At 43.9% G+C, this 23,114-nt stretch overlaps 1 long non-coding RNA gene across 8 annotated transcripts; it reads right to left on the bottom strand.

Moving 5' to 3' along the window:
• Positions 1-580: 580 nt before the first annotated feature.
• LOC147357446 (uncharacterized) lies at positions 581-22,788 on the bottom strand. 8 transcript variants are annotated; one of them, XR_015141835.1, is made up of 7 exons: positions 22,687-22,788; positions 19,940-20,009; positions 17,306-17,392; positions 16,960-17,027; positions 4,283-4,610; positions 1,836-1,932; positions 581-1,367 (listed from the first exon to the last, which is right to left on the bottom strand). It is a non-coding gene; the product is annotated as an uncharacterized LOC147357446 (long non-coding RNA). The 8 variants fall into 8 exon arrangements; XR_015141831.1 differs by lacking the exon at positions 22,687-22,788 and adding an exon at positions 21,486-21,764 and having other exon boundaries at positions 17,310-17,392; XR_015141830.1 differs by lacking the exon at positions 22,687-22,788 and adding an exon at positions 21,486-21,764.
• Between the last annotated feature and the right edge of the window lie 326 nt (positions 22,789-23,114).

A 23,114-nucleotide genomic window follows, 5' to 3' on the forward strand; every position in this document is an offset into this window, starting at 1 on the left:
TGGGGAAAGCAGGAAACGAAGGGTATTAAGAATGATTACCATGCTTCTGACCAGGGTGGTTGAGCAATTATTCACTGAGGTAGGGAATTCAGGAGAGGCATGATTTTGAAGTAAGAGGATATGGTTTTCTTTGCTTGTGGGAAATAGAAGTGGAAGCATCCAGTAGCTAGTTGATTACGCCTGAGTCCTGAGGCTCTCCCTGAATTTTTAATAGAGATCCCTAACTGACCTGCCCTGTCCCCCTAAATTCATCCTCACTTAGCCCCCACAATGTCCTACTTAAAACACCCATCTGACTGCCTTGCTCCCCAGCTAAATGTCCTTCAATGTTTTTCCATCTTCTACAGGATAAAGCTGAATTCCTTAGCTTGGCATGAGAGGGTCTCCAAACCTAACCCCTGACAACCCACCCTGCCAGCCTTATCTGTGACTCTCCTTGCCTTCCACAAGATCCTTTATGAGAAGTTGGGGATTTGAGCACCCAGTACTAAGTCTGCATTCCTGAGGGACCGGGACTTTCAACAAATGCAGAAGAATGATGTTAAAAAGAGCAGATACAAATATATGTATGACTGATTCACTTTGCTATACAGCAGAAACTAGCACAACATTTGAAATCAACTGTGCATCAGTAAAAATGTTGAAAATTTTACAAATTTAACTAATTTAAAAATAATGCAAAATAGATCAACAGCAAGGACCTACTTTATAGAACCAAGAACTATTTTCAATATCTTGTAAAAACTATAACAGAAGAGAATCTGAAAAAGAATGTAACTATATATATGTATGTTTTTAACTGAATTACTTTGCTGTATACTTTCACACAACATTATACATCAAAAATATGTCAGTTTAAAAAAAAACAACAGGAAAAAAATAAATAAATGTTTATCCTCCATGGTGGCAAAAACAGGACCTGAATATCAGCCCGGGAGTCATTAGCAAGATGGCAAACAGCAGCCCAGCAGTTCTTCAAACTGTTTTTCACAATCAGGGCTCCTCCTCTACATGTCCTGAATCCTCAACGTTTCCAGAGTTTGCAGCAGAAAGGAGAGTGTGGTCTCTTCTTTCCCACTCTGTTCTTCCTGTTAGCCATGAACCCCTGGCACCAGAGAAATGAAGACTAGCAACTCCGCCCACAAGCTCTAGGGACCCCATTAAACACAAACTGCCTAGTATTCACATCACTGCTCCTGAAAGGGGAAATGGATCGATTTTCCTCGGCTGGGGACCAGAAGCTGGCGGTTTCGTGCTGAAGTTTAGACCCATCAGACGTCTCTTCAGAAGAGGATTCGCTCTCTGAGAGGCTCCGGGCACTCACAGCAGATGTTTCAGTTGTCGAAGCAGCGGTGAGGGGGAAGCATCTGCTCAAAGTTGATAGGTCAAAGAAACAAAGAGAAGAGTTTTAAGAGAAGCTTTTACAGAAAGGAGGATCACTGACAACAGGCTCGTTTCTAGTTGAGTAGACACAGTTGGGAAAAGAGAAAAGCTTCCGACTGCCTGTGGAATATTTTGTGTTCAGAGAGGGTTCACCTTCTGATTTGGTGGGTTGAGTGACCAGCAGTAGGTGAAAGGGAGTGGTTTCAGGCCATCTCTCATGGTCCATGAAACTGTAAATCTTTCCCTTCTGGTGGAATGACACCAAAGAACCTCCACCTTTTCCATGTGTTCGACATTGAATGACTTCTAGTAACGAGAGGTGTGCCCTCCCCACCAATGGAAGGTCCACCCACGCTTGGTCTCCCCAGAGTGTCTGCTGCAGCCTTGAAAGGTACCTCCGGCCCGGAGTTCAGCCCCACGAGAAACACTTCTGAATCAAACTATCACCTTACCTTTATTCCGAGGTCTGGTTTTGTCTCTCTGACCCACTGTCCCCAAACACCTCTGTCACAAGCAGGATGTGATGTGGGATGAGCCTGATTTCTCTGCCTGCAAAGATTTTGGGGTTCATGGCCCAGGATTTATTTTCTTAAGGGGGGTCATGAAGTTTTTAAAATGTGTCTAAATTGCTGGGACAAATACATTCCTAAGAGTTTGATTAGAGTCTTGAGTGCACTGTGAGTGACTGCTGCTACTGCTAAGTCACTTCAGTCATGTCCGACCCTGTGCGACCCCATAGACGGCAGCCCACCAGGCTCCCCCGTCCCTGGGATTCTCCAGGCAAGAACACTGGAGTGGGTTGCCATTTCCTTCTCCAATGCATGAAAGTGAAAAGTGAAAGTGAAGTCGTTCAGTCATGTCCGACCCTCAGCGACCCCATGGACTGCAGCCTACCAGGCTCCTCCATCCATGGGATTTTCCAGGCAAGAGTACTGGAGTGAGGTGCCATCGCCTTCTCTGCTGTGAGTGGCTACCAATCTTAAAGCCAGCAAGAGGAAGCAGCACAACCAGACACTCGGCCATTGGCTTTCACATCTGATCCAAATCCTGTTCTGCTCCCTGGCGGTACCCCTTCTTTCTTATGTCTTCGTCTGCCTTCTCCTGGGCTCTTGTCAATGTGCAGAAGATTCCAGGCAGCAGGACTTCTGCTGCAGTGTATTGCTAGTGTCAGTACTGCCTGGCCATTAATTATCACTGAGAGTAAAAACATGGGCTCGGACCATTGGTAAAAAGTAATCATTTACCATCTGTTGTAGGCTCTCACGTGTAATTACTTAGCAGTGGACATAATTGTAAAGTAAAGGTAATGAGAGCAGACAAGTGAATGGCGGACATTACCAGCGATTTCATCCTTATAACAGTTAATATACACTTTTTCTTTCGTTCTCTTCCTTCCTTTTCTTTCGTTCTCTTCCTTCCTTTTCTTTCTTTCTTCTTTCCTCCTTCCCATCCTCCCCTTCTCTCTCTCCTCTCTTCTTCCTTCCCTTCTTTCTTTCCTCCCCTCCCCATCCCTCCTTTCTTCCCTTCTTTTTGTTTAACATAGCTGAAGTGCGCTAACCATGCATTCGTTTGCTCCAGCCCCCTCCTGGGTCAATCTTTTATGAACCCATGGACTCCTTCTTCTAGGCTGCCTCAGCAATGCATCACATTCATCTCTACTGGGGCATTGCATTATCTTATAACAAACAATTTCTTTACATATCACATCCAGGTCTTCTACCCATCCTATCTACAGGTCTGCTTCCCAACTGGGTCATGAGTTCCTGAAGCAAAGGGGTTTTTGACTTTCCGATGTGTACAGTATAACACAATAATTTTGTTTTAATGGATCATGCACAAATGTCCTTCTCCTATTTAAAGTCAAACTACTAAAACCCAAACTATTTACCACAATGAAATATTTATTTTTTAAGATGATCATCAGTTTTGATGGGAAATGGCTCCTCATGAGCCAGAGTGCCTGAGTATGATTCCTGTCTGTAAACAGAAAGCCAAGAGTTAAGGCTCTGGGCAATAGACCAGTTTTGACATTCCTGTAAGTAGGTTTCCTGGCAAATCTCATTTTCCCCTCATTTGTGTTATATAGGGATGGCTATGTGGGTAAGCTCCTGGAGTTGATGATGGACAGGGAGGTCTGGCGTGGTGTGGTTCATGGGGTTACAAAGAGTCGGACATGACTGAGTGACTAAACTGAACTGAACTGAACTGATATAGGGGAAATGCCCCCCTCCACAATATAATCATTCATTCAAACATTCAATCATTGTTTCTTTATTGAGGATCTATTGAATATTATATAGCAGGTGCTATGAGAGGTACTAATAAACACACTCTTGGAAGTCCCTCTTCTAAATGACTGTGCTTACGAAAGGACATATGTTTAACTGTATGTAAATTATGATAAAATAGTTTAAATCTGACATCGCGTGCATGTAAAAGGTACTAGGATTGCACAGAGGAGAGTGGTCCTGGCTCACCATGCAGGGAGCAAGCAAAGCTGCAAACTGGATTAGGGGGTGGCAACCAGAGCTGGACGTGGACTCTGAGGCTAGAACCCATAGACTCTCTGTAAGCGGAACAGGTGAAGGTTGTTGATGCCATGCCTGAGACCAGACTGTACAGAGACTCAGTGTAAGGGCAAGTTCTAGGAATAGGAATCCAGAGAAAGAAATTAAGGCTTACTTGGGAGTGCTGCCTGGGAAATGGCCCCACATGCTTTTTGCCCAGAATATCCACGAACACTTTGAGTGACCATTAAGAAGAGCTGAGAGAAGGCTCTCAAAGGTGTGGTTTGCAGAATATTTTGAGTCACATCAGCCTTACCTCCCATTTATCCGTTACCCTCCCTTCCTTACTAAGGCGCTGGTGCTGAGCATTGTTGTACGAGAATAAAACTTACCCCGAGTACCCGGTCCCTCCAGCTTTCCTAACCATCCAAGTCAAGAAAAGCATCAGAATTTACAGTCTCTCTCTTGTGGTCTTGCCAAGGCTTTCTAGAAGGCTGTTTGATATTCCCTCCTGAGTTTAGTGTGCCATGTTTTCCTCTGCATATTAAAGGATGAAAATCGAGGTGATGGACACGTTCCCTCAGTACCAGAGTCAGCTGCCAAGTTTCTCTGGCTGACTTTACTTCCTCCAACAACACTTCATTGCCAGCCTGGTCTTTACAGGGAGGACGTAAGGCAGTACATATGTTTCTCTCGTCTTCTTGTCTTCTAGGGAACTGCCTGGGACGTGACCAGGAAAAAAAGAAAGTGGAAGTCACACACAAGTGGGTCCGAAGTACTGTTGATATTACAAGAGTTTAATGTTATGCAGAACTCAGAGAACAAATTATGTTTTATATTTAATGGCAGCAGGAGACTCTATGCTTAATGGGATTTTTAATATAGTTTGACCTAGTACTGTCAAGAGAAAAACTATATTTTGTTCACACCTTACATTCAGGACATGATTTCTGCAGATAAATAATTTGTAATGCAGTTTCTGTTTCTAAGACAGTGCTTCACACATCTGTTTTATGTTTCATTAATGGGACAATAAATGAAACCATCAACCATTCTGCTTCTCTATATTAATTCAACGTATAAGAAAAATGTGTGATGACTCTAGATAGTAAGGCCGATTATAGTGTCAGGGAAATCTACTAGTTTACTTATGGATCTTCAAAGGCTGCCAAAGCACAAATCACCGTGCTGGCAAATAGTGATCCAATTTACTGTTTAAATCAGGAATGAGTGCCATAGTCTAATCCACAGCGGAGCAGTTTAGAACCCATTGAATACTAACTTAGCATAATCTCCAGTACCCAACTGATGATTCCAATTGATAAGTCAATTGGAATAAAAAGCATCTGAAGGCGAAAAGCATTGTAAAGGAGGCAATTGATAAGGCTTCCCAACCTTCTTAAAAACGAGGCAGTCTTGAGTTGGGCCAAACACGTAGACTGTTTTTCTCTGTAGTGACGAATATGGAGGAGAGAGTACTTTAATCTCTCATATTAGACCAGTATCACAAAGGGGCTAGGTGGATGAGGCTAGCTGATGAGTTGCAAAGGAAGTCAATGGTTATGCAAGCCTCTATTTTCTCAAATTAATTTTTATTGGAATATAGTTGCTTTACAATGTGTGTTAGTTTTTGCATTGTAGCAAAGTGAATGTGTATATATACATATATCTCCTCTTTTTTGGATTTCCTTCCCATTTGGGTCACCACAGAGCACTGAGTAGAGTTCCCTGAGCTACACAGTGGATTCTCATCAGTTATCTATTTTATCCACAGTATGTATATGTCAATCTCAATTCATCCCACTCCTCCATTTCTCCTCTTGGTGCCCATACATTTGTTCTCAATAGCCAAGATATGGAATCAACCTAAATCTCCCTCAATAGAGGAATAGATAAAGATGTGATATGTATATACAATGGAATATCTCAGCCATAAAAAGGAATGTAATTGGATCATTTGTAGAGATGTGGATGGGCCTCAAAAGTGGCATACAGAGTGAAGTCAGAAAGATGAAACACAAGTATCATGTATTAATGTATATATATGAATCTAGAAAAATGGTATAGATAATTTTACTTGCAAAACAGAAATAGACACAGACTTCAAAAGCAAACCTGAATTTGGTACAGGCTAATACATTATCCTTCATGACCCTCAGAGCAGTGATGCCTCTGAGGTGCTCTGTAGATCATCTCTTCTGCATCCACGTTCCCACAACAGTAATATGCTTGTCTTAGGAAGGTCCCATCCCTTCATTTGGTTTTCCTTCTAATCAAAACATATTTATAGAGGAGTTGGCTAAAGTTATGGAATCGTCCACCCTCTGCTCTGGGAGAGCTGCCTACAAAACAGCCCATCACACTGTGCCTCCTCAGCCTCCTCCCCTAACCCAAGGTCACAGGTCAGGGCTCACACACCCCAACATCCCCCAGGGAGCTTCTCTGCAGCAGGGGAGGGAGAGTTGACACTGCAGCCCCAGGAGGTCACCCAGACCTGATTTTCCAGGTGCAAAAGAGACTTGACCACTGCTGTCCCCAAATCTCCAGAAACTGCTTTTCTTGTACTTTCATCCCTGTCACTGCAGCTTTGATGTGTCCAGCGGTCTGTCATCAGCCTTGTCAAGAGAGGAGAAGGGCCCCCACAAAGAAGATCGGAATGTGGGTCTTAGATTTACATAAATTACACCTAGTGGGGGAGATAAAGTAGTCATGGATAGAAGCATGAAACAAGTGCTCAGGTCCACTTGAGAGTCTGTGTTCTAGAAATTCCAAGCAAGAAGCAGTGAATTTCCTGCTGTTCACATCGCAAAGGTCCAACGGAGAAAGAGGTATGAACTGGGCAGGAAGAACCAGTCATCTCGGTGGAAGGAAAGTCTAGAAAAGTGTCAGAAACAAGAAGGTTCAGGGAATAGTGAACAGATTGGTTTCTTTACTGTGAAGGGCATAAAAGGAAGTTGAGGGGAACTGTGTGAACCGTGGCCCAGAGGACCTTAAATGTCAGGCGGGGAGGTTGTACCTATTCTGTCAGCTGCTGGAAGCTGGTGGGGAATTTTGGGAAAGGTAATATGTTTCCAGAAGGCATTCTGACTGAGGAAACTGGTTTTTCACTCATGATGTAGCTCTAAATCATGAAAAATATCCCATTTAATTTGTCCCTGCTGTTGCAAATGCCAATACTCCTTTTAAGCTTGCAAAAAACCAAAGCTACTCTGCAGTGAGCTCTTGGCTGGTTTAAGTTTCTCCTTTCTTCTTTCGCAGAAATGCTGATTGTGCCTAGCTCATAGGTCTAAAAGGACATAGGCCCAGCAGGTGGAAGGCTAAGCCATATTTGGGAGTGTAGAGCCTTTGGGGAAATTAGAGCTTGATAGTAGATATTAAGGATTGTTGTGTAACAAGCACGATGAAATATTCATCCCATTCATAAGATTTGGAATAATAAAATAAAAATGCCCCAGGGACAACCTGCAACGGTAGAGAAATGTTAATGGCATCTTCCAATCTCAGAACTCACTCTGCAGTCTTAAAACAGAACACACTAAAGGTGACAATGATCTCATAAAAAAAGTTAAAAAGAAAAGGACATACATTATTTCGATACCTGATAACAAAGCCCCAGCTATTACTGGGAGAGAAGGTCATCACCTGGGTCAGGCCATGGATTTCAGAACACTTGGGAGAAAGATGAAGACAGCTATTCCTCCCCTAGATCAGGTGAGAAGAAAGGAAATTATATTTTCCTTCTTAGATTTCTCTTTTCCTTCACTGGTTGGGAATGCCTTAATCCAGCATTTCAATTTCCTTGTCTCTGTTGAGGTTATTCAAGCCTTTATTTTTTGCCAAAGTTTCCTTTTCTTTATCCTATCCTTTTTCTCCTGTTAGTCTTCATGTTTGTCCACTGGGTGCCCCAAACCATAGTGGTCTGTAGGTATAAAAGATAACCCATTAACCCTAATTGTTTAAGACTTTCTGTTCCCTTGGGCCTCCAGACCTCCTGAGAAGGCCTCCAGGTACATCGAAGCATTGTCATGGGCATGTGCTCATGCATCTCTCTGTCACCGTCATCACCCATGATGCCCAGCCCCATTGTCAGTGTCCTGGGCACAGGCAATAGCTCCAGGAAGTCATGCCATCGCAAGGGCTAATCCAACTCTTCTTAAGAATGAAAATATTCAAGCCAAAAGTGCTGCCTTTAAATGATTCCCAGCCTCCAGTCCTCAGGTCCCAGAGAGGTACCGGGTAACATATCAATGTGGAAACCATGGCCTTCCATGACTTCATGCCTCCTTTTTCCATTGGGCCTAAAATAGCATTGTTGTTGTTGTTCAGTCGCTAAGTCATGTCCAACTCTTTGTGACCCCATGGATTGTAGCATGCCAGGCCTCCCTGTCCCCTACTCTCTCCAGGAGTTTGCCAAAGTCCATGTCCATTCAATTGGTGATGCCATCCAACCAGCTTATCCTCTGTCATCCCCTTCTCCTTCTGCCTTCAATCTTTTCCAGCCTCAGGGACTTTTCCAATGAGTCCGCTCTTCCCATCAGGTGGCCAAAGTATTGGAGCTTCAGCTTAAGCATCAATCCTTTCAATGAGTATTCAGGGTTGATTTCCTTTTGGACTGACTGGTTTGATCTCTTTGCTGTCCAAAGGACTCTCAAGAGGCTTCTCCAGCACCACAGTTCAAAAGCAAGTGAAAATAGCATTCAGTTCAGTTCAATTCAGTCACTCAGTCATGTCCGACTCTTTGTGACCCCATGAACCGCAGCACGCCAGGCCTCCCTGTCCATCACCAACTCCCGGAGTCCACCCTAACCCATGTCCATCGAGTCGGTGATGCCATCCAACCATCTCATCCTCTGTCGTCCCCTTCTCCTCCTGCCCTCAATCTTTCCCAGCATCAGGGTCTTTTCAAATGTGTCAGCTCTTCGCATCAGTTCAGTTCAGTTCAGTCGCTTAGTCGTGTCCAACTCTTTGCCACCCCATGAATCACAGCACTCCAGGCCTCCCTGTCCATCACCAACTCCCAGAGTTCACTCAGACTCACATCCAGCGAGTCGGAGATGCCATCCAGCCATCTCATCCTCTGTCATCCCCTTCTCTTCCTACCCTCAATCCCTCCCAGCATCAGGGTCTTTTCCAATGAGTCAACTCTTCGTATGATGTGGCCAAAGTATTGGAGTTTCAGCTTTAGCATTATTCCTTCCAATGAACACCCAGGACTTATCTCCTTGAGAATGGACTGGTTGGATCTCCTTGCAGTCCAAGGGACTCTCAAGAGTCTTCTCCAACATCACAGTTCAAAAGCATCAATTCTTCTGCACTCACCTTTCTTCACAGTCCAACTCTCACATCCATACATGACCACTGGAGAAACCATAGCCTTGACTAGACGGACCTTTGTTGGCAAAGTAATGTCTCTGCTTTTGAATATGCTGTCTAGGTTGGTCATAACTTTCCTTCCAAGGAGTAAGTGTCTTTTAATTTCATGGCTGCAGTCACCATCTGCAGTGATTTTGGAGCCCCAAAAAACAAAGTCTGACACTGTTTCCCCATCTATTTGCCATGAAGTGATGGGACCAGATGCTATGATCTTCGTTTTCTGAATGTTGAGCTTTAAGCCAACGTTTTCACTCTCCTCTTTCACTTTCATCAAGAGGCTTTTTAGTTCCTCTTCACTTTCTGCCATAAGGGTGGTGTCATCTGCATATCTGAGGTTATTGATATTTCTCCCAGCAATCTTGATTCCAGCTTGTGCTTCTTCCAGCCCAGCATTTCTCATGATGTACTCTGCATAGAAGTTAAATAAGCAGGGTGACAATATACAGCCTTGATGTACTCCTTTTCCTATTTGCATCAGGTGGCCAAAGTATTGGAGTTTCAGCTTTAGCATCAGTCCTTCCAGTGAACACCCAGGACTGATCTCCTTTAGGATGGGTTGGTTGGATCTCCTTGCAGTCCAAGGGACCCTCAAGAGTATTCTCCAATGCCACAGTTCAAAAGCATCAATTCTTCGGTGCTCAGCTTTCTTCATAGTCCAACTCTCACTGCTGCTGCTGCTGCTGTTGCTAAGTTGTGTCAGTCGTGTCTGACTCTTTGTGACCCCATAGACGGCAGCCCACCAGGCTCCCCCATCCCTGGGATTCTCCAGGTGAGAACACTAGAGTGGGTTGCAATTTCCTTCTCCAGTGCATGAAAGTGAAAAGTGAAAGTGAAGTCGCTCAGTCGTGCCTGACTCTTAGCGATGCCATGGACTGAAGCCTACCAGGCTCCTTCGTCCATGGGATTTTTCCAGGCAAGAGTACTGGAGTGGGGTGCCATTGCCTTCTCCCCAACTCTCACTGCTTATGCCCAAGTCACAAGATTTTCCTTTAACTTCTGTCTCTTATGAAATAGAATGTGAGATGGATGCCATCCTATCCAACACCCAGCATTGTTGCCTGTCTATTGTCTCCCTGTCTTATAGCTTAAAAATATTGAATGTCAAATACATGAAAAGTTAAAATATAATACACATACTATTTTCTTCCTTCATCTACCAAATCACAAATGCTCTTGTACATATCAGCTCATGCAAATAACTGAGACCCATAAACCTTCTAGCCCCACTAACAGCTAGCTCTAAATTTTGTGTGGGGCTTGTCCAGCGCCCCACCTGCTCCATGGTAAACAGCTCCCCTCCCACCTTGTCATAACACTGGTTTTACATAGTCATTTATAGCTTGAAATCAGTTTTCACAATTGGCAGTCCTCTGGTGTCAACTGTTGAAATCTGTTTGCCAAAATACTGCCTCATACGAGGCTCCAATTTGTTGTTGAATTGCTGCTCTTTGTCGTGAAAGGACAGTTTACCATTTTGGGCCAAGAACTGGATTTATAAGTGTTTATATAGCAATTTGCAAAATAACACTTTAAGATGACTTCCTCGTATATGCTGTTAGGACAATATTTGCCTCCCGCAGAATGATGAATCGGAAAGAGCATGAACTTTGGTGTCATACAGACATGGGTTTGAATACCAGCTCTGGCATTTATACTGTCTGTGAAAATTCTAACTTCTCTGAGTCTCAGTTGTGAATACAGTCAATAAAATAGTGTCACAAGGATTCAATTAGATAACATATGTAAGGCTGTCAGAGTAAAGGGACTCAACAAATGGCAGCTACCACTATTTATACTATTATTAAAATAAACTGCATTATCTATGGCTGCAGAAGAAAACATTTCTAAATACTTGGGACAAACCAGGGATGTTATATGTATGGCATACATGCTACCTTTCTCTGGTTGCACACACACAGCAGACATCATTCATCAATAACCATACTCTTTTCCAGTGAGGCAAACCTTGGCCTCAGAATCCTCAACATAGTATTACAAGCAACCATTACTGCTTTTTACTTAGTAAATAAAAATATTGGATGCGTGGTTACATTTGAACTTCAAACAAACAATGAGTAATGCTTTGTTCCTTGGACAGCAAGAAGATGAAACTAGTCAATCCTTAAGGAAATCCACTCTGAATATTCAGTGGAATGACTCATGCTGAAGCTGAAACTCCAATAATTTGGCTACCTGATGCAAAGAGTGGACTCATTGGAAAACACCCTGATGCCGGGAAAGACTGAGGGCAGGAGGAGAAGGGGGCGACAGAGGAGGAGATGGTTGGATGGCATCATCGACTCTATGGACTTGAGTTTCAGCAAATTCTGGGAGACAGAGAAATGACAGGGAAGGCTGGTGTGCTGCATGCAGTCTGTAGGAACAACAGTGTTCGGGTACATGTGTGTCCCATGTAATATATGGGTCATATATGTATGGGCTTCCCTGGTGGCTCAGATAGTAAAGAATCTCCCTGCAATGGAAGAGACCTGGGTTTGATCCCTGCATTGTGAAGATCCCCTTTAGAAGGGAATGGCAACCCACTCCAGTACTCTTGCCTGGAGAATCCCGTGGACAGAAGAGCCTGGTGGGCTACAGTCCATGGGGTCACAGAGTCAGACATGACTGAGTGACTAACACTTTCACACTTTTCATATATATATACACAACTAAAAATATTCATTATCTGAAACTCAAATGTAGCTGGAAATCCTGTATTTTGTCTGGCAATTCTTGTGGTTTGCAAATGAGTTGAAATTGACTTTCCATCCCTGACGTCTGTATTAAGCATGACTTTGGGCTATCAAAAGATTAAATCTCTATTCTAACTAGTTTCAGGAATAAAAGGTAATTAATTAGCATACACAGCTGAGAACCGCAGGAGAGGTTCTAGCATTAGGCACCGTGGGCTTCTTTTGCAGCCCACCTCTCTCCACCTGACAGATAAAAAGGCTCCCCCACCAGCAGCAGATTTATTTAATCCCAGCTTAACAACCACAACATTTCTTTTTCTCCAAGTTCTGTTTGTCAACCCAAATAGTTCTGAGTGCTCAGCTTAGGCCTTGCTCTCACTTCTACAACTGATGCCACACAGAGGGGCATGATCATGGGTCACAGGTCATGGACCAGATCACAGGTCTATGCCTATAAGTGGGGCAGGCTTAAGGCACCTTAATGTGTGTCTTTCACCAGGGTCTTGCAGCATGGGAGAAGTACCATTCCCAAAAGAAGCAGGGTGCCTGGCAAAAATAACAACAACATCGTGGGTCCATTTCCATTCTGAAATGTCTGTTTTTATAGAATTAGAGAAAGACTTCACTATGCAGGAAGTCCAGAATCTGCAAGTGAGAGACAAATATGTAATAGACTCTAGTAAACCCAAGTAACAAGGGGACGTTTGAAGACAAAAAAAAAAAAAAACATAGTGACCCGACACAAGCAAATATGTCATTCTAGAAAGATGCAGAGAAAAAGGGCGAATGTGCGACTGATTGACAGGGACAGTAAGAATTGCTGGTAAGTGCTCCTTAGGGAAGCATTTTTGACTCTGAATTGGTTTTCAAACAGTTTTGAAGCACGGAAAAATCCTATGTCTTCCTCATGCCTTTGAAGCGCCTGTCTGTCAGAAACCAAAGGGCTGACTGCAAGAGCTGCTTAAAAAGTAACCCTCCTGCCAGTGTTTGGAGCTGTGTGCTGCAGACAGCAAAAGCAAAGGCCAGACAATTGATGCTGGCAAGGTTTGCTTCCCAGCTCCACCACCTGCTGCCTGATGCACTTGGGCACGTTACCTATAAGACAGGCCCAGCACTCCTGCAGAGGTGAACTACCCTTGAGACAGGGTCCATCCTCAAGACAGGGATGCTGTGAGCAACACGGTCCATGAGTGGAAAAAATACCTACCCTGCCTACAGCTCCCTGTGCACAGCAGGCAGCTGTAGGCAGGGTAGGTAACACAAACTGAAAAGACCACCCTTTAAGAAATTAACTCACCCCATCTCCATCCCCAACACCATGTGGGATTCTAGGATTCTGTGGGACACTTTCTATATACATTGTCTGTAACAAAAGGTCTCTAAGAGGGGATTATCCACAATGCTATGGGGGAAACAGAGAAGAGACGGAGGAAGAGAAGAGATAGGGGAAGAGGTCAGCCTTGAGGAGCTTGGATATGTGCTCACCAAAAGAAGATGACAGCTCAGTGTGACTCTAAAGGATCAGGATGAGTCCACCAAACAGAATAGAGAGGCGAAAGCAATCACAGAAGCATGAATATGCACGGGGACACCTCCAAACCTCTTTTGACTCTCAAACCTCACATGCTTATCTGCTATGTACTCAAAGGCTCCTAGTTCTGTTGTGAAAGAGGAAAATATGTAAATAATTGTATGCATTTATTTTTTTTTATAAAAAATTAGGAATTCAAACAGACACCGTCATCTTTTTCAATGACATAAGTCTCCTGGAACATCATTATGAATCTAAGGGGGAACATTGGAAGCTCTTAGAACCTGGCGTGTTTAGACAGTATGAGAAATAGAGGTACAGTAGGCTAAAGGGGGCTTCCCTGGTGGCATTAGTCATAAAGAACCTGCCTGCCAATGCAGGAGACTCAGGAGGCACTGGTTTGATTGCTGGGTTGGGAAGATCCACTGGAGGGGAGTATGGCAACCCACTCCAGTGTTTGTGCCTGGAGAATCCCACAGACAGAGGAATATGATGGGCTACAGTCCATAGAGTCACAAAGAATCGAACACGACTGAACTGACTTAGCATGCATGCACGAAGACTAAAGGGATCCATGGGGAGTGATAGGAGACAACCCAGAGGAGTAAAGGGACATGGACTGTAAAGCCTTCTATGCTGCACAATGCATGTGAAACTTTTAGGATAAACAAAGGGGAATTGAGAAAACTTTTCAAGTAGAGGCTTTCAAGTAGAAAACTTTTCAAGATACTGTTGAAAACTTTTCAACAGTATCATATGTTAATATGTTAAATTAAAATATGTTAAATCTAAGTTACTTGGTAATAATAACACCCATACCTGTGTAGGAAGCTTCTAAAACATCTCCTAAAGATCCCTACTTCCTGGTGTCTGCACCTTATATGACCCTTTCCCCTTGAATGTGACCTAGACCTAATGACTTGCTTCTAATGAATAGAAGATGGCAATATGATGAAATTTTATTCCAGAAATTAGGTTACAAAAAACTGTTCTCTGTCTTGCTGGCTCTCTCTTGCCCTCTTGCTTGCTCACTCTTGTTGGAAGCCAGCTGCCCTGTTTGAAGTGCATGATGGGGACATCCACATGTCAAAGAATGGAGGAAGCCCTTCAGCCAACAGCAGCCCATGGGGACTAGAATCTCACCAGCAGCCGTGAGAGTGAGCTTAAAAGCTGATCGTCTTTCAGTCAAGCCTCTGGATGAGACTGCAGCCCGGCTGACACCTTTATCATAGGCTTCTCAGGGACTCTGAGGCAGAGGCACATAACCTAGTTGTGCCCGGATTAAGTTGGGGTAATCTGTCCCATGGCAACATACAACTAATACGATAGCTAACATTCAGTGAGCTCACTCTCCCTCCAGGTACTTTATTAACACACGCATTAATGATCTCATCTTTAGGAGGAACATCAGGAGGTAGGATCATGATCCCATTTTACAGGTGAGCATCCTGAGGCTCAGTCAGGATTTAGACAGGATAAGAAACTTATCCAGGGTCACATGGGTACTGAGTAGTTAAGCTAGGATTCTAATTTTAATCTTTCTTACCCTGGAATGTTAATTCTGACCACAACACTGTATGTTGTCTTGAATGCAGCAGAGTCCTATGGAGGTGGGGAGAGTGAGGAAGTGGGAAGGGGGATGAAGGCAGCATGGGCTTCTAGAAAACCCCTCATTAAGTCTACAGAAAATTGGAGGAAAGTAACTAAGAGCTGATAATTTTATTTCACCTTTAAAGGCTATTAAGCACAACATACTGTAATGGAATTAGTGACCTTATTAAAACATTTACTCACACTTTACTACTTGATAAAATTATGAGTTAATAAATCTTTTTACACCTACAAATGATACAACAAACCATTCATCTGAAGGAGAATCATCTGATTACTTCAACTCTCTGGTTCATTTGAGGAAGTGTTGAGTGTCTATAAAACACCAGTCAGAGACTTCTGGGAAGAAAGAGAGTTTCTTAAGCCCCTCACTTCCTTGTAATCCAGCCCGACACTGCCAGATGCCCCTCATGCCAGCTCCACCTACCCACCCATTCCTCTGGCCCACCCCACATCTGCTCCTCTGGTGGTGTGCTGGGAATGACCTCCTTAGCCAAAAATAACTTCACTGTTGCCTCAGGAGAATAGTAGCTTGGATAGGAGTACAGAGATAGGGGTGGGTAGATGCAAAGGAGAAGTATCTACCTTTCAGTTTCGCGGGTACAATGTAAAACCTTTCTGAGAAGAACTGAAGTCTCAGTGTGAGAGGGAGATGTCAAAGCACCTGGTGGCTGGTGCGGGTGTCCAGGAGGATGCGGGCGGGGACAGGGTGTGTCCAAGATGGCTTCTTTGGCTCATGGACAGGAAGCTCCTCTCTCAGGGGGGATTATACTCGCCTTTCTAGCTCCACGGCTTGAATTCATACGAAATCTCCTTTCTCCCACATTCCTCCCTCCCTTTTCCCTTCTCCAGTTTATAAACTCCACCTCTCCCCTTGACTACCTCTGACAAAATGGCTGACAGAAAATTTCCCAGAACACCTTCAAATTAGCCACATGTTTCAAGTAGAAAGTAGAAGAAACTTTTGACTGACGAGGATAATTAGAGAGAGGGAGGTGCTATTCAAACAAAACTAGTCAAAGTGTGGTGCAAAATGTATGAGAATGTAAATTTTTTAGTTAAAATTATTTCCAACATTTAAGAGCACATTTGTCATCCTACATAAGTCATCTAAATGTGTAAACATAATGCTATACTTTCAGAACATGCAACGTGATATAAATTGCTTGAATAAGAAAGTGGCCAATAGTCTCACATCTGTTAACACATTATTGACTAGGGGATTTTTGCAGAAACCAACACCTATGGGGTTAATACATCTCTGGTCAACAGTGTGTTAAAATAATTCATTGTGGTTATCTTTCTCTTAGCTGAATCATCCTTTCTATGTCCCTAATATTAACACTGGACCCAGGCTGGGCTGAGGTGTAACAGCCTCTTCACCCTCCTGCCCGCCATCTCCCCTCGTCTAAAGCCAACACCCTCATGGCCCTTACACATCACGTGGAAATCAACACCTCACTGCAGACCCAGACCGGGCTGTACACGGCTACGTGTCAGGCAGCATAGTAAGATCGTCACATGCATTTTTTTTCTTTTTGTCTTAAGATCACTTTAAGAGGAAGAAACGGAGGTTTGGTGAGTTTAGGTAATTTACCCAACCAGGACGCAATGGATGAGGAAGTGAATCCAGGCAGCTTGCCTTAGGCATGGATGCTCTTAATCTTAGTGTCCTCAAGATCTGCCCACCTTTCCTTTCCAGTGTGGACCAGTGTTGGCGGAGCGATTGGAGTCATATACACTGCGCTACAACGTCGGGAGGATCATTCACCATTGTCTGCCCAAAGCCCAGCTTTGTACCCAGCAGTAGGTAAACTGAAATAAATATTCATTGCATTACATTTCCAGCAATTGGACTTACCTTCTTTATAAAAACTCTGACAAATTTCTGCTTTGTAGATCATAATCTGTCAACATGCTAATCCTCCCCTGAAAAGCACAAAAGTAAGTGGGCTAGGTAGAAGTCTGTTAGCTTTGGGACTGTTTTAGCCTGGGTTCTGCTGAAAGCAGGTAATCTGTTTTGATAAGTGGTCCAAGGAAACAGGAGTGGGAAACCGTGTCGAGAGAAACAGGGAGGAGGGACAGCTGATTCAAGGGTGAGTTCTCAAGTTGGGTCACCACTGTGGGTCATGGGTTTCATCCTACCAGGATGCTGGGGAGCTAATAGAATGTGCCCAGTATTGTCCACATGAAAGAACGGCATCTACCTACTGGCTCCATTGCTCCTTGGCCAGAGAGATGTTAATCACCTTCAGGTCCAGGCTCCACCTACAGGTACCCCAAGTCCGAGAAGCCTGGCAAGAAAGGGAGAGGTAGGGAAGAGGCCCGGCAGGTCACACCTATGGCAGGCAGGTGCTATTGCACTGGCTGGAAAAAGAACCAAGCTGGGAGGATGTGGGGTAAACACAGAAAGTGCCCAACACAGCCCCCGCCTGCACAGGAAGTCTGCAGGGAATGCAAGGATGCTGGGACTGAAGGGAGGGCAGAGGGCACCCAAGGTCCAACCCAGCCCTCCTCCAGAGATGTTTGGAAAGTGCATTTCCTCACTCTCAATCACCAAATTAGAGGTCTATTCAGATTAAAACCTTGCTTTTAAAATGCAAAGAACAGCGAGGGCCAACGTTAATTCCACTGGTCATTCAAACCAACTGCAAATGGCTTAATGATTGCCTAAAATCCCACAGAGGTAAGACAGAAACTGTGAGTTCAGATGGAAAATAAAGGCAAGGAAATAAAGACAGGCACTAGATGACTGCCACACCTGGTGAATGTGCAGCAGGGTGCTGTGTGGGCTGGCACGTCGGCCTCACCAGTGTCCAGCATGTCTGAGTCTATTGGTGTGACCTGAAGCAGCAACATGGAACGCAGGACTCTACATGGGTATTAAGCCTGCTTTTCTTGAGCTCTCATATGAGATGAGAAGTATAAAAATATACTCATAAAAGATGCAGCAGATGACACATTCCTTTTAACTTAAGAAAAGTTTTAAAATTCTCAGCCTTGTTTACGACGAGAACTTTTTTGGTCCTTGAGAAGCACGGGGCTATTCATGTAATATGAAGCTTATAGGAAAAATGACCTCATGTTTTAGAAACTTGGTTGTTCAACGTGTAGGTGGGGTACAGGGTAGAGACGGGGCAGCAGGCTCCCTGACTGATGCTTATCAGAAAGTATTTTGCTAGAAGAGTTGTAATCACTAGGCCTATCAGTGAGGGAAACAACCGGTTCCCTTCACTAATAATAATAATAAACTCTAATAGGACATGGGTTTGATGTCAGGTTCTGTTCTGAGCCTTTTATATAAACTGAAGTGAAGCGAAATGAAGTGAAAGTCAGTCAGTCGTGTCCGACTCTTTGTGACCCCATGGGCTATACAGTTCATGGAATTCTCCAGGCCAGAATACTGGAGTGGGTAGTCTTTCCCTTCTCCAGGGGCTCTTCCCAACCCAGGGATCGAACCCAGGTCTCCCTCATTGCAGGCAGATTCTTGACCAGCTGAGCCACCAGGGGAGCCCAAGAATCCTGGAGCGGGTAGACTATCCCTTCTCCAGGGAATCTTCCCCAAACCCAGGAATCAAACCAGGGTCTCCTGCATTGCAGGCAGATTCTTTGCCAGCTGAGCCACAAGAATTCAGAAATAGGTGATGAAATAGGCACCATCACTATCTGCATTTTACAGATGAGGAAACTGAGGCACAGAGCACAAAAGAACTTGTCCAAGGTCACCCAGCCAGTAACTGAATGGCAGAGCTGCGAATCAAATCCAGGCCACCTTTGAGCAAGCTCCAGGAGTTGGTGATGGACAGGGAAGACTGGCGTGCTGCAATCCATGGGGTCGCAAAGAGCTGGACACGACTGAGCAACTGAAGTGAACTGAACTGAGGTTCCAGGGACCAGCTCTTAAAGCATCCTGACCACAGATATACTTAGGGAGACCTGTGTGACTCCTTCATGTCTGGGAAAGTCCAGGACTAGGAGGCAAACACCCATGAGCCCACAAAGCTGCCAGGAACCTGGGATTGGGGTGGGACTAGGGGGCATTTTGGATTCTCATGCTTCTCCGACAGAAATTCAACAGAGAAACAAACACTGGGTTATGTTCACAGTGGAAAAGTAGAAATGTGGGACATGGGAAAGACTCTTTTTGGTGGACGTGAGTGTAAGTTCTCTGTTGTTTGTTTTTTCTTAGGTGCCAGGTACTATTCATGTTTTACTGTTATTTAGTCCCTAAGTCGTGCCCTACTCCTTGCGACTCTATGGACTGTAGCCCACCAGGCTCCTCCATCCAAGGGATTTCCCAGGCAAGAATACTGGAGCAGATTGCTATTTTCTTCTCCAGGGGATCTTCCCAAACCAGGGATCAAACCTGTGTCTCCTGCATAAGCAAGCAAATTCTTTACCTCTGAGCCACCAGGGAAGCCCTACCTGCCAGAGCAGGAGATGCAGCTTCAATCCCTGGATCAAGAAGATCCCTTGGAGTAGGAAATGGCAATCCACTCCAGTGTTCTTGCCTAGAAAATTCCACAGACAGAGGAGCCTGGTAGGCTATAGTCCATGAGGTCACAAAGAGTCAGACACAACTGAGCAACTGAGCCTGCACACACGTGTGTATACACACACACACGCACATATATTTGGCCATGCCATGTAGCATGCAGGCTCTTAGTTCCCTGATCGTGATCAAACCACTACCCGTTGCATTAGGAGTATGGGGTCTTAGCCACTGGACCGCCAGGAAAGCCCCATGAGTTTGTTTGTGTGCAAGTGTGTTCACTTCCCTCAGTGTACACAGCCACCTTGGTCCAGGTCACCAGCATCTCTCAGCTGGGAGACTACAGTACCTCCTCAGTGATGTCTCTGGTTTTCCTCTTGCTTCCTCCTATCCAGACTTTCCATCATAGACAACTTGATCTGTTAAAACATCAATGAAGGCATGTCACTCTTTTGCTTAAAATATTTTAGTGGCTTCCCATTGATCTCTCCATAAAAGCTGAGCCTCTCGCCATGGCCCCCAGGGACCTCGTATGATCAAGGTCCTGCCTTTATCTCCAACTTCCTCCGTCAATCCTTCCGCATTGCCCTTGACCATCACTGGGCCTATTTCAGGCCAGCCCTTTGCCTACCTTGAGGCTTTTCCACAAGCTGCCTCCATTAGCCAGAGCATTCTTCCCAGCACTCAGCCTGGCTGGCTCGCTCTCACTCTTGTTTTGTTCTGCTTTAGCCCCAGGTGCAGATCTGAGTCAATCACGCTCTTAAATTCATAGCATGTCATCATGACTCTACCATTTAAGACTCTTTCCTGAAGCCATTACAGAAGATTTTCCTCCCCTCCTCTCATCCTCACTCTCAATCCCCTCTCCCCATAGAGAGGACTGACGGGCTCTGATTCATCCCAGTTACATATGTTGTGATGTTTCCAGTGTGTGTTTTCAGGGTACGTTGTTCTTTGAATCTCCTTCTTTTCTCTGACATTTTTATTCAACATTAAGACATTTAGAGCTATCTACATTCCTGTTCATCCTGTCCATTGCTTCTTAGTGTTCTATTAATACAATAATCGATAGCAATCATTCACCCTAGTGATGGATCCCTCCAACTCCCTCTTATCAAAAGCATTATCATGACGAACACCCTAGAATGCATTTTCTTATGGACGTGAGCAAGAATATGTTCGACATGTATATGCAGTAGTGAGATCTCTGGATCCCACACATACACAGATTGTATTCTGGTAAATACTGCTGGCAAGCTTTCCAGAATGGCAGCATCATGATGTATCCTGTCTCTGAGACTCTTTCCCTAGACTTCATTCTACATACCCTTCTATGTCTCAACTCTTTGTTTCCTTCATAAAAATATGTTACTTGCATTTGCTTTATTTTTCTGTGTGTATATTGACTGTTTGTCTCTCTCTAGAATGTAAACTTCTTGAGGCCAGGGGTGGTGCCTGTTTTATTCTCCACCATAATCTCAGAAACCTAGAACAGTACCTGGTACCTCATACATATTCCATAAACATCTGTTGATTAAATTAATAAATAATCAAACACGACTGTGCTAAGGGCTCCTTAAACTCATGAAAGATTTTCAAAGTCAGAGGAATAACATCTTGGGAAGACAAAAGTCTCCAGCAATCTCTACATAAACAACAAAGTTGGGCCAAAGGGGTTTAAAAGCTATGCAAAGACCTAAAACTGGGGGACATATTCCAGGCTCACCTATAGAACTAAGAAAGCTCTTTCTCCACCCTGACCTCGCCACTACTCACATTTCTGTCTATGAAGCTGTCCTTTTCTCATCCCATGACAGCAGCGATACCCTCCACTATGCATTAACTCCATCCCTGCTTCCCATTTCCTTAGCCTTGGACTCATTCTCCAAACTCACCTAAGGATGGATGTTTCCCCCTTGACCGAGGTCTGCCCACTGCAGGAATAGTTTTCTTATGCAGGGAACCTGGATCGTGTAGGGCTTTTAGCAGTAACTGTGCAGAAGAGCATCTAATTAGATATTCATGTCATTTTCTTAAAGGTCACCAAACCTGTCCAAATCATTGCCGCTTCCAAGGCTCATTTCTGAAGCCTCATCTTAATGGCCTGACATCGCTGAGGTCACATCCCTCCATGTTCTAGTGTTCCCTCTGCTGCTTCCAACCCCTGGTTCCATTAGTTAATTTAAAGCCTCCACCTTTTCTCCAGACTACCATCTGGAAGCTGTGCCTGCTGCAGCTGCCCTGTATAAAATCCCTGAGTGGGCCCAGGTTGCTGTGTCCACACCCTCAAGTTCATTTCTTTAGCAGAAGAACAACTAAGCCGACATGAAACAAGTAGGCTTTTGCTGATTTCTGGGACAGCTGCCTCACTTTGAATGAATTATATTTAAATAACTTCGGTTTTAGGAGGATCAAATGAAGAATGTTTTTTGAATGGATTCAACATCAAGTTCTTTTTGCTTGAAGATTTATTGGTGGTTCATCAGTCAGCCAATAAGCTCTGGCCTAGATTTGAGTTTTCTTTCCAAATGATTCTGAGAGCCTCTCTCGATTATGGGAGAAAGGAGCCCATTTCGTTTTATACCTTCTGCTGCCATAATAGAGCTGGTTGTTAATGAATTTCAAATAGCAGTTACAAAAGGAAACACATATTTATCCCAAGTTTTTCTGTTTCTAAGCATTTTTTATTTTCATTCACCAGGAGAAACCCAAACTTCTTTTTCAAACCCTAAAGCACCATTTAGATTGCCATAAAAAAAATAGTGCTCCCTGGAAATGATTTTTCTTCTGATCTCTTTCATATATATTTACAGAGGTTACTAGATCTGTGGCGTTGGTTCCTGAAAACTGAAAACCTGGCACAAGAAAATGTTTTAACAATCTTACCCTAGCTGTGTTCAGACATTGCTCTCCTCAAAAAAGAACGTCACTGCTTTGTTCCAGTTTCAGAATGCCAGTGAATAAAAATAAAGATGAAATGGCTAGAACGAACTGTGCGTGTGATATGTGCAACATGCTAAGCTCGTATCATCTCACTTAATAGTCTAAACTTCCCTGGGAGACTCAAGTGAAGCTTGAAGACCTTATGCAACTCACCCAAGTTCCCATGGCTGGTAAGTGGAAGACCCTGGGTGTGAGATGAAATCTGATTCCACAGCTGGTTCTCATAAAGTACCACAATAACCCTCTTTCCTAAAGTGCTATCAGAAGGTCCTCAGCATCCTTTGTAAGCCCTGACAAATTAGAACAGGTTTCCTTCATATCTATCACTGTCCATAATTTTTTTAAGGAACAGGGTCTTTGTTGCTGTCAACAATTCTTCCTGAGACATGGGAATGTCAATCACAGCTGAAAAAAACTAAAAACCAATGTGTTGTTCTTTGCTTTTAATGCATGAAAAGAAATTTTTTCAAACTCCTAGAGAACCCGTCAGTGGCCTCAAGATGTATAAAGAGTTAATAATATTGAGTCATACAGAAGTAATCAGTTTCATATGATATGGCATTCAGGGATGAATCTACTAG

The sequence above is a fragment of the Bos grunniens genome, chromosome 15 (assembly GCF_055505025.1).
Source record: "Bos grunniens cultivar Pamir isolate PY7600 chromosome 15, Bosgru_T2T1.0, whole genome shotgun sequence".
In the NCBI taxonomy this organism is placed as follows: domain Eukaryota; kingdom Metazoa; phylum Chordata; class Mammalia; order Artiodactyla; family Bovidae; genus Bos; species Bos grunniens.